Raw genomic sequence first — 16269 nt, forward strand, 5'->3', positions numbered from 1 at the left:
AACAGCATAAAATTTGTATGCACATTTATTCTTTACCATCTTTGTTTTCTTTTGGAGGAGGGAAATGTTGTTGGAGCTGCACATACATGTTAGCAGGAAGTAACCAGACCACTTGATTTTTTTCTAATCATTACTTTTTCTAGATTCCAATCATTCTCCTATCCTGCATACACAATCATTGCCAGGCAGCCACATACATGTTAGCAGGAAGTAACCAGACCACTTGATTTTTTTCTAATCATTACTCTTTCTAGATTCCAATCATTCTCCTATCCTGCACACACAATCATTGCCAGGCAGCCACATACATGTTAGCAGGAAATAACCAGACCACTTGATTTTTTTCTAATCATTACTCTTTCTAGATTCCAATCATTCTCCTATCCTGCAGCCAATCCACATTACGATGTGATTGTTAACTATTTTACCTTTCTTCTTGTTATGCACACCAGTGCCTGGAGGAATGTACTGGTGTCAGAACTGTTATGCACTCCAGCGCCTGCAGGAATGTACTGGTGTTTGAACTGTTATGCACACCAGTGCCTGCAGGAATGTACTGGTGTCTGAACGGATAGGTATGCAAAACAAATGAACTCACAGACAGACTGGGGAATATGACATTACGTACACAGAAGGTGATAGGGTAACAAAATACACACAAAGTGAACAGAGAAGCCCAGAGGCTAAGGAACTGGGTGTCTCCCTAGTATTAGTAATGCTCAGATGGGAAAAGCAAGATGTTGTGTTTTAATACGTAGAGAACACGAAATGCTGTTGCTAAGGGCAACAGCAAAACCCTAAAGGGTTACCAACGGGTGTGGCAGTAAACTCCTTGGTCAGAGATGGAATGATAGACACAAGGAGAGTCTCCACAATCCTAATTCTCACTTGCAGTGCACAGGTTCAGCTTACTGCCACTAAACTGACACCTGACACCTTGCACAGTGAGACAGGATTTAGGCAGGCAAGTCTTAGAATACAGCCACAAACTTGCTAAGTTCACAGAGTAGTAAAAGAACCCCAGCAAGTTAAACGACTGACTCCAGTCTTACTGCTAGGTCTGGATTGGCAGAGTGTAGTACCAAATCCCCAGGCCTATTTGCAGTAAGCAACAACAAATACAAAGCTACACAGTACTGGCTAACTTTCAGGAACTGACTAACCAACAAAGATTCAGCAGCATCTGCTTAACCTGAGAAGAGGCCTTATAAAGCAGGTGCTGTCAACGCCCCACTCAGACCTCACAGAATGTGAGCACAAAAACCAGCACCGGATCCCCTGCCGTGCACAGAGCCTGTAACCACTGCACAGCAAAAGACCCGAACCGGAGTATCAGCTGCGCTCAGGTTACTCCGCTAGCACTTGTCTCCCGGTTGCCATGACGATGTGGCAGCACAGGGCAGGAGACCCTAACAGTACCCCCCCTCTGACGAGGGGTCAAAGAACCCCTACCACCGGGTTTATCGGGGAACTGCGAGAAGAAAGAGCGTATCAGTCTGGGGGCATGAAGATCACAACTGCGCACCCACGACCGCTCCTCCGGGCCATACCCCTTCCAGTGCACCAAAAATGACAGCCGACCCCGAACCATCTTGGAGTCAAGAATCCTTTCAACAACAAACTCCCTCTGGCCACGTATCAGAAGAGGGGAAGGTCTTCCACTGGAAGAAGGATTACTAATCGCCCGTTTTAAAAGGGAACAATGAAATGTTTTATTGATACCCAAAGAACGGGGCAGATCTAACTGAAATGCCACCGGATTGATAACCCTGGTGATCTTATAAGGGCCGATGAACCGGGGGCCTAACTTATGAGATGGCTGTCTCAACTTCAAATTCTTGGTAGACAACCAGACGAAGTCTCCTAATTTGAAGCTACAGGGTCTTTTCTGCTTATCAAAAACCCTTTTGGTCACTAATGACACAGACACAAGGGCTTTCTTCACTTTCCGCCAAATACCTCTAAGGACCGAAACCACAGAGGAACCACCAGGCGTGGAGTCCAGGGGGTCAAAAGAATTGGCCTTAGGATGATGCCCATACACACAAAGGAAGGGAGAGATCCCTGTAGCAGAGTGAGCCGCGTTGTTATAGGCAAACTCCGCCATGGACAGATGAGCAACCCAGTCAGTCTGACACTTGGAGACATAATACCTGAGGAACTGCTCCAAGGACTGGTTCACCCTTTCAGTTTGCCCATTAGACTGCGGATGGTAGCCTGACGACAAGCTGACAGAAATCTGGAGATCGGAACAAAATGCCCTCCAGAATTTGGCCACAAACTGGGATCCGCGGTCAGAGACCACATCAAGTGGCAACCCGTGGAGACGCACAACATGCAGCATAAATAATTCAGACAGGCGTCTTGCTGATGGCAGCCCAACCAGTGGCACGAAGTGCGCCATCTTCGAAAACCTGTCAACGACAACCCAGATGGCTGTCATCCCCGAGGATTTGGGCAAGTCCACCACAAAATCCATTGAAATGTGGGTCCATGGCTTAGATGGGATAGAGAGTGGATGTAATGGGCCAACAGGAACCCCTCTAGGAGTCTTATTTCGGGCACAGATGTCACATGCCCGAACCCACTGATCCACATCCTTAGCCACCGAGGGCTACCACACTGCCCTAGATAGCAACTCCCGAGTTCTGGCAATACCCGGGTGACCTGCCGACTTCTTGGCATGGAATTCCAGGAACACTCGCTGTCTTAACCTAGGAGGCACAAACAAAAGACCTACCGGAAGGTCTGGAGGAGCCTGCTCCTGTGCTCTAAGGACTAATGATAAGAGGTCCTGGGTAATGCCCACTTTAATACATGATGGGGACACAATGGGCAACGGCTCCTCGGTGGTCTCCTGGATTGGAGCAAAACTCTGCGAGAGCGCATCAGCCTTGATGTTTTTTGACCCAGGGCGATATGTTATCAAAAAATTAAAGCGAGCAAAAAACAAAGCCCATCGTGCCTGCCTGGCATTGAGACGCTTCGCTGACTCTAAATATGCCAGATTCTTATGGTCGGTGAGAATTGAGACCACAAACTTAGCCCCCTCAAGCCAGTGTCTCCACTCCTCGAGTGCATCCTTAATAGCCAACAATTCCCGGTTACCCACGTCATAATTCACCGCGGCAGGCGAAAATTTACGGGAAAAGTAAGCACAGGGATGAAGGCGATTATCAGACACTCACATCTGAGAAAGCACTGCCCCAATACCCATCTCAGAGGCATCCACCTCCACCACAAAAGGACGCTCTGGATCTGGGTGTCCCAGCACCTTGGCCGATACAAATGCCCTTTTGAGACGGGCAAAAGCCGCTTTAGCCTCACAAGACCAGTGAGCAACATCCGCCCCTTTCTTAGTGAGTGCCACCAAGGGCGCCACTATAGATGAAAATCCAGCGATAAATCGTCTATAAAAATTCGCAAAGCCCAGGAAACGCTGAAGCGCCTTCAAACTAGTGGGCTGCACCCAATCCAGGACTGCCTGTACCTTGGAACCCTCCATTTGGAAACCTTCTGGGGAGATAATATATCCTAGAAATGCGATTTGCTGAACTTCAAATTCGCACTTCTCCAGCTTCGCCCCAAGCCGGTGGTCTCTGAGTTTCTGGAGGACTAAGCGTACATGCTTCCGATGTTCCTCCAGGGAATGGGAGAAGATTAGGATGTCATCTAAGTATACAACTAAGAATCTATCCAAATATTCCCTGAGCACATCATTCATGAAATCCTGGAAGACTGCCGGGGCATTACAGAGCCCAAAAGGCATCACCAAATATTCATAATGCCCTGAGTGGGTATTAAAGGCAGTCTTCCATTCATCCCCCTCTCTTATTCGGATTAGATTGTACGCACCGCGTAGTTTAATCTTAGAAAAAATGGTGGCAGTACGAAGCTGGTCAAATAAGACCGTATTGAGGGGCAGTGGGTATGAGTTTTTAATCGTGATACGGTTCAATTTCCTGAAGTCGATGCAGGGTCGCAACGAACCGTCCTTTTTACCCACGAAGAAGAACCCCGACCCAACTGGAGACTGTGAAGGTCTGATAAATCCCTTAGCCAAGTTCTCCTGAATGTACTCTGCCATAGCCTGAGTCTCAGGACGTGACAGGGAGTACAACCTGCTCGTGGGAAGCTTAGCATTTGGCAACAAATCAATGGCACAGTCATAGGGGCGATGGGGAGGTAGTACCTCTGCAACTTTTTTGGAGAACACGTCCGCAAAATCTGCATAACACCCTGGCAATCCTGGCAAACTTAGCTGCGAGAGCCTGACTGGAAGGCTCAAGCAACTCCTGAAACAATCAGTACCCCAACTAAGAATCTCCCCAGAGACCCAGTCAAATTGAGGATTGTGGGCCCTTAACCAGGGTAACCCCAACACCAATGGGGCAAAAGTACAGACAGTCACATAAAAGGACAATTTTTCAGAGTGTGTGGCTCCAATAAACAAAGAAATCTGGCTAGTGCAAGAGGTAATTTTACCTTGGGATAATGGTTCCCCGTTTAACCCACAAATCTCAATTTCCGATGCCAAGGGTACTAAGGGAACAGAGTGTTTCAGGGCGAATTGGCGGTCCATAAAAACCCCGTCGGCCCCACTGTCCACAAAGGCCTCAGTCTTGACAGTTTGACCGAGGATCTTCAAGGTCACCGGAATGATAAAAGTCTTCTTGGGAAATTCAGACTTCTGGCCTGACAGGATATTTCCCATCACCCTCAGGCCCTGAAGTTTTCCGGCTTTTCTGGGCATGATACTACCACATGACCTTTATTCCCACAGTACAAACACTACCCCTGCTGTCTCCTCCGCGTCTTCTCACGCGAGGAGAGGCGGGTAGCCCCAATCTGCATAGGCTCCTCGGAAAATTCCTCAGAGTCTGAGGTTCCCTTGGGAAAGAAGGAAACCTCAGTCTCCCTTTCAAGCCTACGCTCTCTCAGCCGTCTATCCACCCGGATGGATAACTGCATGAGCTGATCCAAGCTATCAGGCAAGGGATATTGTACCAGTTGGTCCTTTATCTGGTTAGAAAGACCTCTTCGGTACTGGTGTCTCAGGGCTGGGTCATTCCACTGGGTATCATGGGCCAACCTCCGAAACTCCGTACAGTAAACCTCAACTGGCCTTCGCCCTTGCTTAAGGATCGAAATCTGAGCCTCGGCTGAGGCCGTCTTGTCAGGGTCATCATACAACATGCCCAGTGCCGTAAAAAAAGCATCAACACTTTTAAGCGACGGACAGTCAGGCTGCAACCCATATGCCCAGACCTGTGGGTCTCCTTGTAGCAAGGAAATCACTATGCCCACCCGCTGAATCTCCGACCCAGAAGACTGAGGCCTAAGCCGGAAGTATAGCTTGCAGCTCTCCTTGAAACAAAAGAACTGCGAGCGATCTCCAGAAAAACGATCCAGGAGATTTACTTTCGGCTCTTTAACCCCTGAAGGTGCTGCTGCTGCGGGAGCTCCGCCAGCGGCCTGGGAGGTGTGTATTTTAATGGACAAATCATTAAATTGTCGAGTCAGGACCTGCACCTGATCGACCACCTGTTGCAACGTATTTTGAGGGGTATGCTCCATATTCCCACAAAATTTCAACAGGAGTATTAGGCTGCTGAATATGTTATGCACACCAGTGCCTGGAGGAATGTACTGGTGTCAGAACTGTTATGCACTCCAGCGCCTGCAGGAATGTACTGGTGTTTGAACTGTTATGCACACCAGTGCCTGCAGGAATGTACTGGTGTCTGAACGGATAGGTATGCAAAACAAATGAACTCACAGACAGACTGGGGAATATGACATTACGTACACAGAAGGTGATAGGGTAACAAAATACACACAAAGTGAACAGAGAAGCCCAGAGGCTAAGGAACTGGGTGTCTCCCTAGAATTAGTAATGCTCAGATGGGAAAAGCAAGATGTTGTGTTTTAATACGTAGAGAACCCGAAATGCTGTTGCTAAGGGCAACAGCAAAACCCTAAAGGGTTACCAACGGGTGTGGCAGTAAACTCCTTGGTCAGAGATGGAATGATAGACACAAGGAGAGTCTCCACAATCCTAATTCTCACTTGCAGTGCACAGGTTCAGCTTACTGCCACTAAACTGACACCTGACACCTTGCACAGTGAGACAGGATTTAGGCAGGCAAGTCTTAGAATACAGCCACAAACTTGCTAAGTTCACAGAGTAGTAAAAGAACCCCAGCAAGTTAAACGACTGACTCCAGTCTTACTGCTAGGTCTGGATTGGCAGAGTGTAGTACCAAATCCCCAGGCCTATTTGCAGTAAGCAACAACAAATACAAAGCTACACAGTACTGGCTAACTTTCAGGAACTGACTAACCAACAAAGATTCAGCAGCATCTGCTTAACCTGAGAAGAGGCCTTATAAAGCAGGTGCTGTCCACGCCCCACTCAGACCTCACAGACTGTGAGCACAAAAACCAGCACCGGATCCCCTGCCGTGCACAGAGCCTGTAACCACTGCACAGCAAAAGACCCGAACCGGAGTATCAGCTGCGCTCAGGTTACTCCGCTAGCACTTGTCTCCCGGTTGCCATGACGACGTGGCAGCACAGGGCAGGAGACCCTAACACTTCTCTATACAACATTACTAGAATAACACAATTGAGATGCGTAAAAAGCTTTTAATATGTTGTCATTGAATTGAGATAATTCATTGCCAAAATGAATGTCATTATTGTTGGGCCATGTTTGTGTGTGTTAAAAATGAGTAATAATAATATTACACATGATGCAGAAACAAAAAAAAAAAAATTTTAACCAAAAAAATAATAATGTGTATAATAATGTATATATGTGGCAAACTGTGTATTTACTTACAAATCAGCAAGTTTACTGTAGCAAACATTACGAAATAAATTATTTTTGATGAGGGTAAGTTTGTGTCCCTTAAATATGATGGAGCATCACACATAGGGACACATGTATTCCTCAAGGCTAACATATTATATGTTGAGGACTGTTTATTTAGAACACAGGTTCTCAAACTCGGCCCTCAGGACCCCACACAGTGCATGTTTTGCAGGTCTCCTCACAGAATCACAAGTGACATAATTAGCTCCACCTGTGGACCTTTTAAAATGCGTATGTGAGTAATTCATACACCTGTGCTTCTACTGGGTTACCTGCAAAACATGCACTGTGTGGGGTCCTGAGGGCCAAGTTTAAGAACCTATGCATTAGGACCAGGGCCGGTTCCGGGGCTTCTGGCGCACCGGGCGGCAGTAGGGGGCGTGGCTTCGTACAGCGGCGTGGTCATTTACGCCCCCTGTACAGACTGAAATGATGTGCGGTGCGCGATGACGTCATCGCGCACCGCACAGCAAAGGTTCTCTCCACGAAGGGAAACTAGAAGAGTAGCGTCTAGTTCCCTTCGTGGAGAGGACCTTTGCTGTGCGGTGCGCGATGACGTCATTGCGCACCGCACAGTAAAGGACCTCTCCACGAATGGAAACTAGATGCGTACGCATCTAGTTTCCCTTCCCAGCGGCAGCGGGGGGGGGCAGTGGCTAGCAGCAGCAGGGGGGCAGCGGGGGGCACACAGCAGCAGCGGATCTTGCCCTGGTGCGGTGCCCTCCGGATGGCGCCCTGCGCCCTCCGGAAGGCGGCGCCCCAGGCAAAAGTCCTGCTTGCCCGTGGCAAGATCCGCTACTGGTTAGGACGTTACACACAATCATAAAGTAAAATACTAAATAAATTACTATGTGGATTATGTGTGCTTGTAATAAATTATCAGTGCAAGTTTAAGAACACTTATCCAGACTTAATGCATGCCACTCATAATCTGTTGCTTTGATTTTTCAAATAAACACAATACACATGCGACATTAGTTTTGCATAAAGCGAGGGTATGCTTGTATGTCTCAAGGAGACAGACACATTCTGAATAATGGTTTTTACAAAAAAAATGGGCCAACATCTATTTATGATTACACAACAAATGAAAACAGCAAACCAAACTTACCTTAGAAATAGCGAGTGATGAGCTCTTGCCTAACCTGCCTCCCTACATCTGTACTCCAAGTATCACCAGATGTCTCTAATTCCTCTGCTTGCTGGCTGCTTTCTTCATCCTCCTCCTCCTCAACATGTGGCAGATGTTGTTGCAAACACATGTTATGAAGAAAGCAGCAGCAGAACACAATTTGAGTCACCTTCGAGGGACTATACAACAAAAGGCCACCAGACTTATCCAGTCACCGAAACCTAGATTTCAGCACACCAAAACATCTTTCTATCACATTCCGCGTGGACTTATGTGCATGATTGTAATTGTGTTCAGCAGGGGTATCAGATCGGGACAATGGAGTTAGAAGCCAAGAGAAAACAGCCATATCCTCCATCACCTAAAAGACAGATATAGTAACGTGATTCATGTTAAGATACAACAACACATAACTAACACACTGTGGGGCAGATATATTAACCTGTAGAAGGCATAAGGAAGTGATAAACCAGTGATATGTGCAAGGTAATAAAGGCAGCGGACAATCTGTTCCTAAATGTTCATTTACATATTGGAGCTGATTGGCTGGTGCCTTTATCACCTTGCACATATCACTGGTTTCTCACTTCCTTATGCCTTCTACAGGTTAATACATCTGCCCCTGTATTTGGACAAAGTATATGCATGCCTACACATATCAAATTACATACCCAGCAGCCATCCATCTGGCATTTGTCCGTCCTCAAACTTATCAAAGAGGGATGACTGACTGAGGACGAAGGAGTCATGGCAGCCCCCAGGGTAACCAGCAACAACACTCATTATTTTGAGATTTGCATCACAAACCACCTGCACATTTGTGGAGTATTCTTGATGGCGATTAGTATATATGTGCTGCCTGCCCCTAGGTGGTCTCAGCTGAATGTGTGTGCAATCTATGGCTCCAAGCACATTGGGCATGCCAGCCAGCTCATAGAAATCTACCCTGACGGCATGCCACTGGGACTCCTGGGTAGGGAAGCAGATTGAGGCATCACTGTGGGGCTGCAAAACAGCCAACACCTGTGTGTATATTTGAATGAACAATAAACATGAGATTTTACGACAGAACTGTCCACCGAGAAATTAAAAAAAAAAAAAAAAGAAGAGGTAGTTAGGTATACATCACCTGTGTTAATATTCTCGAAAATGAGGGCTGTGAGATTCCTATGACATCCCCAGACACAGCCTGAAAGCTACCAGTAGCCATAAAGTGCAACACAGCCAGGAGTTTGTGCAGGCCTGAGACAGAGCGAGAGCGTGCTGTCTCAGGGTCTAGGCCCAGTTTGACAAGTTCATACAGACGGAAAATGTTGTTACGATTTAGACGGAACATCTGTATGACCATATCATCGGACAATGCGTTCAAGTTTTAAACGCCCCCTAAAAAACGAGGCTTGCGCAGCCTCCGCGGAACCTGTACAACCTGCTGACCATGTTCAGTTTGTTGGCCCTGGTTACTTACAGGCTGATCTCTGAGTCTGAAGAATCCCACAGCACACAAAATATCACTGGTCCACAGTCCTGCTGCCATTTCTGAGTGTAGGTGGATTGAATTGGGCCTAACATCCTTCTATAGGCATCCTAATTCAGGTGTGAGTGATTTTTGAGTTGCAACACATGTAAACACGCCTGAAAAAAGCAGGTCTATTTTTTTGCTGCTTTTTTTAATGATTCGCAAAAAAATACGACCACATTTGAGCACTCAGAGACTAACACCCAAATACGAATGAATAGTGAATTCCCGTATTGTATGAAATAACCGCCGCGTTTGACCGATGGTCTATTCATTCGTATTTCTGAACTTTGCAAATCAAACCATTACGAATAGTCCAAACACTGCCGAGATTGGTGCTTAGTGAATTTCCGGATTGGGACTTAGAAAAAAAAACACAAATAGGCCAAACTCGGATTTTTAGTAAATGTAGGCCCTGGTGTTCCAGGTGTTCTATTTGACTTGTAACACCAAGTCAAAATAAAGATGTGGTAATATACCAGTAGGAACACAGGCTGGTTATAGCCTATTATTAGCACCAGGTTATTTTTCTCTTGTTTTTGTCTATAGGCAGGCCAGATAAGGGTGACACAGCAAGGTGAGTCACCCATATAATTAAAAGAGGTACCTTATGATGAGAAGATATATGTTGTGATAGAGACTGATTTGGAGAGGGAGTAAGTACCAGTGAGGGGTAGCAGCATGTGTGAAATCCTGGAAGCAGGAGTAGGAAGAGGTTATTGGTTTGGAAGAGAGGTGGTAATCATTGTCAGAACAAAGCAAACATGTGGGAGTTTAGAGGGGGAGGAGATAATACAGTAGATGTAGTGGTACTATTAGTGGAAGGGAGCTTTCTAGGTAAGAGTGAGGAGAATGAAAAGGGATAATCCTATGTAAAACGTGTGACAGGTGCTATTTTTACATATGATAGTTGAAGTCCTTTGCCTGCCTTCATCTAATTCCTAGAGGTATCAGTTATAAAGAGGGTGAGATTCTCTCTTTGTCTATCATCTGCAGAGAGTAGCTTCATTTGCTTTGTTGACAAACATAGCAGCAGTAAAGTGATGTACTCTTTGTAGATATTCTATGTTAGGAGAGACACTTCACCAGGATGGTCATCTTTTAGAGTGCTAACAACCCGTTGTTTTCTCTTACATGCTAGAGGACACTGGGGTCCATTTAGTACCATGGGGTATAGACGGGTCCACTAGGGGCCATGGGCACTTTAAGAATTTGATAGTGTTGGCTATCTACTTCCTCTATGCCCCTCCTACCAGGCTCAGTTTAGAAAATATGCCCGGAGGAGCCGGTCATGCTGAAGGAAGCTCCTGAAGAGTTTTCTGCATTTATTTTATATGTTTGTTATTTTCAGGCAGGGCTGGTTGGCCCCAGCCTGCCTGCTTCGTGGGATTTAGGGGAGGGGAACAGCCCACCTCTTGAAGGGTTAATGGTCCCGTTCCCCGCTGACAGGACACTGAGCTCCTGTGGGAACTATTTGCAAGACCTACCACAGCGAGCATACATTCCCGCAGCACGCCGCCACCCCTAACAGAGCCAGAAGAATGAAGAGTGGTGAGTACTGAGCCAGCGACCCAGTTAGCGGGGCACCGGCCATTATGGAATGCGTCTCAAGACACAGTACACAACTGCATCTCAGTACACTGTACACAGTACCCAAACTGGCAAACACAGCCTTAAAATGGTTATGCTCCATTTTAAGCACAAAAATTACCTCAGGCAGTATAAAAAAAGCGGGAAGACTACCCGCCATTGAAGGGGCGGGGCTTCACTATGAGAGGATCCAGCAGCTCACCAGCACCATTTTCCCTCTGCAGTGGACACAGACGCTGACTGACAGGGACGCGCAGCTTCTCCAGTGTGACTCCAAATTACCTCAGCGGTACCAGGGGGTCATAGCAAGCGGGGAGCGACTAGTAGTGTAGTAAGTCCCCTATCAGGGTACTTAGTCTGCAACCCGGCTAAACTTGGCATTAGCGGTAAGGGTGCGGTGGAGGCTGGCTCCAAACAACTCTGTGTCTCCCTGAAGGGCTCTTTGTCGGTTACTTGTGCTTAACCTTTTCCTGTGTGTGTGTGCTGTCACATTTACATTATGTCAGGCAAAGAGTGTGTTTCTTGTACAGCGGAGTGTTCCTCTTCACCAGGGGGCTCACTACTGGGTACTCAGGGTTCACAGAATAGTGGGGCTGAACCGGAGTGTGTTAATTCTCTTAAAGGAATGATCTCCACTCTTTCTACAAAATTGTCCCGCAATGAAAAAGAGACGCAATACTTAAAACAAACTGTGGGTGAGTTTATGAACAGAGACTCATTCCCCTCCCATTTGTCCGCAAAAGCGATCTCTGGCCCATATCCTCCAGTCTGACTCTGACAGGTCCGACATGGAGGAGGGGGAGGTGGACTCAGAGGGGGGGGGGGGATGCAGCTCTGTCACAGGGAATAGAGGCTCTTATAGAGGCTATCAGAAATGTTCTGCATATTCCTGATAAGGTGTCAGAGGAGTGTGAGGAATCTTATTTTAATATAAAATGTGTCAAAGGAATTGAATACCCTGTTTGAAGAACCATGGGTTAATCCTGATAAGAAGTTTCATATCCCTAAAAGGTTGCTCTCATCTTTTCCTTTTCCTCTGGAGGATAGGAAAAAATGGGAAAATCCACCAATAGTGGACACATAAGTCTCTAGGCTGTCACGTAAAATTATATTGCCTGTTCCTGGTGCATCCTCCCTGAAAGACACGGCTGATCGTAAAATTGAGACTACACTCAAATCATTGTACACAGCTGCTGGGGTGGCCCAAAGACGCACTATTGCATGTGCATGGATCACTAAAGCCATTGCTAAATGGTCAGGTAATCTAATTGAGGGGATAGATTCCTTATCTAGGGGGGATGTTGTCTTACTCCTGCAGCATATACAGGACTCTGCGAACTGTGGTGGAAGCCATAAAGGAAATAGGTGTGCTTAACGCACGTACCACCGCTATGGCAGTGTCGGTACGCAGGGGCTTGTGGCTACGAGGACAGCTGAACTCAGAACTTGTCAGCAATTTCTTCCTAAAGTGGTGTCCACATTTCACATCAACCAACCTATTGTGGTTCTGGTTGTCACCGACACCTCTGCTACTTCAAAGTCTTTGGATGTTGTGAGGGCTTTGAAGGTGTATGTAAAAATTACGGCTCATCACAGAAAGACGGACTCGCTGTTTGTTCTTTCTGATCCCAATAGGATTGGGTGTCCTGCTTCATAGCAGACAATTGCACGCTGGATCAGACTATCCAGCATGCTAATTCCATGGCACGTTTGCCATGTCCAAAATCTGTTAAGGCCCACTCTACTAGGTTGGTGGGTTCTTCCTGGGCGGCTGCCTGGAGTGTCTCGGCTTTACAGCTCTGCTGAGCAGCTGCTTGGTCAGGTTCGAACACGTTTGCTAAGTTATACAAGTTCGATACTTTTGCCTCTGATGACCTTCAGTTTGGTCAATCAGTTCTGCAGTAACCTCAGCACACTCCGACCCGGTTTGGGAGCTTTGGTACATCCTCATGGTACTAAATGGACCCCAGTATCCTCTAGGACATAAGAGAAAATAGGATTTTAATTACCTACTGGTAAATCCTTTTCTCGTAGTCCGTAGAGGATACTGGGTGCCCGCCCAGTGCTTTTTTCTTCCTGAACTGTTACTTGGTTAAGTAATGTTGGTTCAGCCATTGCTGTTCCTGTTTCAAGTTTGGTTAGCTTGGCTTTCCTCTTGTTCTGTGTGCTGGTTCGGAATCTCACCACTATCCTTATCTATCCTTCTCTCAAAGTATGTCCGTCTCCTTGGGCACAGTTTCCTAGACTGAGTCTGGTAGGAGGGGCATAGAAGGAGGAGCCAGCCTACACTATCAAATTCTTAAAGTACCCATGGCTCCTAGTGGACCCGTCTATACCCCATGGTACTAAATGGACCCCAGAATACTCTACTGACTACGAGATAAGGACTTAATAATAAGAAATAAATAATTAAGAATTAATAATCTAGAGAACAATAACAAAAAAAAGTAATGGTGGGGTAAGGGAGAGGCCAAAGAGGTAAGGCACAACAGGACATGAATAATACAGAGAGACACTCAGTGGAACAATTATACATCTACTGTATATGTAAGTTTGTGTGGCTTGTCTGTAAGAAATCCAATCTTAATATTTTGAGTCTGAAGCAGGTTTGAAACTAAAGTGGAATCCCTGATAGAGGTAAGAAAGTCATAGAATAGTGACCGCACTGACTGCTGTCTTGAAGGTAGCTCTATAGTCGCTCCACCCAAGCCATTTCATCAGCGGGTCAGAGATGCCAGTAAAGCCAGAAATGGAGAAGGGACCTGAGATTTACATGACAATGGAAGTTGAATTCTACTCTGCTATAATCAGACCCATTATTTTGAGTCTGTCCATCGCAAACCATTCCCCCAACTGGAACAAAATACATGTAATTGGTACTTTTCTAGGTCTGGGAATGCTAAGCCTTCTTTATCCAATTTAGGTATGGACATGATACATCTAGATAGACTAGGTTTTTTAGATTTCCATACTGTACATACTGTATTTGATGAACACCTTATAGAACTTAGGAACTAAAGAAGAGGAATAAGCTAAATTACAGATGTGTCCTTTTACATGTGTACAAATTGCAGCACGAGCTGTCACATAGCATACACTCGCTGTGCATTCACTTCAGTGGGAGCCGGCGGGCAATGCGCACTGGGTGGCATGCGGTGCTACGTACGCACCGTGGCCCCGCTACATAAAGCTGCTATACGCAGCAATAATGTAGTGGGACACATTTGTATGTTGCAGAATAGATACATCAGGTTACGGTAGGTAACAAAACTATTTTCATAGCAACAATATGTCCTAGCCAAGTAACTTCCTGTAACATCCAATCAGACGTTAGTAGGGTGCATTTCCCTAAGAGGAGAAGATAATTGCAGGATACAATATCGCCCGATTTCTGAGTAATATGCACCCTTAAATAAGAGAATTTTTGACTGCCATGTGTAGCTAAATGACCCCTTAAGAGGACACAAAAGTGCAGGAGGTACAGTAATTAGAAATTGCATTAATTGCTTCTGTCTTAGTGGTATTCAGTTTATAATGAGACACCAGAGTATATACAGTATGTCTATAGTAACACTTTGTGCAATAATGGTAAAGAGGTTTCCGGACTGGTAAGACACAACAACTGCCTTGTCTTGTTGATGCATTCCTCCACCAAGCATGGGTATGTGAGTTATGCTAATTATATTTAAGTTGTATTCAGTAACCAATATTGGGGTCAATTCAAAGGTTTTACCCCACGGCTACCACTAGGGAGTGCAAAATGGAGCAATTCAATTGTTGCTCCGTTTAGACGCCCAGTAGCTGCGGGGATGACATTTTGTCTCGCAGCCTCCTGAGTTGCAAGAAAAAATTAGAGACGGTTTACACGGGTCCGAGGCAGCCTCGGTTCTTCCCGCTTACTCGCAAAACCCGAATGGGGGAAAACGTCATCATCCCACTGTCGGATTTTCGCGAGATTCGGATTCCATATAAAGAGCCGCGCGTTGCCGTCATTTTCACTCGTGCATTGTAGATTGAGCAGAGAGGATGTGGCTACGTTCTCTGCCTGAAAAGCCCATTATCAGCAAATATCAGCTCATTATCTGTGCTCAGTATCAGTGCTGCATTGTGGTGACCAGTATACTGCAGTATAATAGTCCATTGCTGTATCTTGCTGCTCCATGTCAGTTCTAGTATCCTCAACAGTGCTTATTATCTGTGCTCAGTATTAGTGCTGCATTGTGGTGACCAGTATATAATACTGCAGTACAATAGTCCATTGCTGTATCTTGCTGCTCCGTGTCAGTTCTAGTATCCTCAACAGTGCTCAATATCTGTGCTCAGCATCAGTGCTGCATTGTGGTGACCAGTATGTAATACTGCAGTACAATAGTCCATTGCTGTATCTTGCTGCTCCGTGTCAGTTCTAGTATCCTCAACAGTGCTTATTATCTGTGCTCAGTATCAGTGCTGCATTGTGGTGAACAGTATATAATACTGCAGTACAATAGTCCATTGCTGTATCTTGCTGCTCTGTGTCAGTTCTAGTATCCTGAACAGTGCTGTTTTCACTGCCCAGTGTCAGTTCTAGTATCCTCATCAGTGCTCAGTATCACTACTCATTGTCTTGTGCTGAATTGTGGTGACTAAAAGTCCAGTGTCTTGTGCTGCATCTTGCTGCTGTAGGGTGCTGTGGTAGTGTCCTGTCACTGTGCATAGGTCATCATCATTCCAGTCACAGTGGTATCTGGTATCTATCTAGTTGTATCTAATTCCAGACATTACTACCATCTAATTCCAGATATATTGCTGTCATATAATTCCACACATTAAAAAATGGAGAACAAAAATTTGGATAGTAAAATAGGGAAAGATCAAGATCCACTTCCACCTAGTGCTGAAGCTGTTGCCACTAGTCATGGCAGAGATGATGAAATGCCATCAACGTTGTCTGCCAAGGTCGATACCCAATGTCATAGTAGAAAGCATGTAAAATCCAAAAAACAAAAGTTCAGTAAAATGACCCAAAAATCTTAATTAACAGCATCTGAGGAAAGGCGTAAACTTGCCAATATGCCATTTACGACACGGAGTGGCAAGGAATGGCTGAGGCCCTGGCCTATGTTCATGGCTGGTGGTTCAGCTTCACATGAGGATGGAAACACTCATCCTCCC

The sequence above is a fragment of the Pseudophryne corroboree genome, chromosome 1 (genome assembly GCF_028390025.1).
Source record: "Pseudophryne corroboree isolate aPseCor3 chromosome 1, aPseCor3.hap2, whole genome shotgun sequence".
Classification (NCBI taxonomy): domain Eukaryota; kingdom Metazoa; phylum Chordata; class Amphibia; order Anura; family Myobatrachidae; genus Pseudophryne; species Pseudophryne corroboree.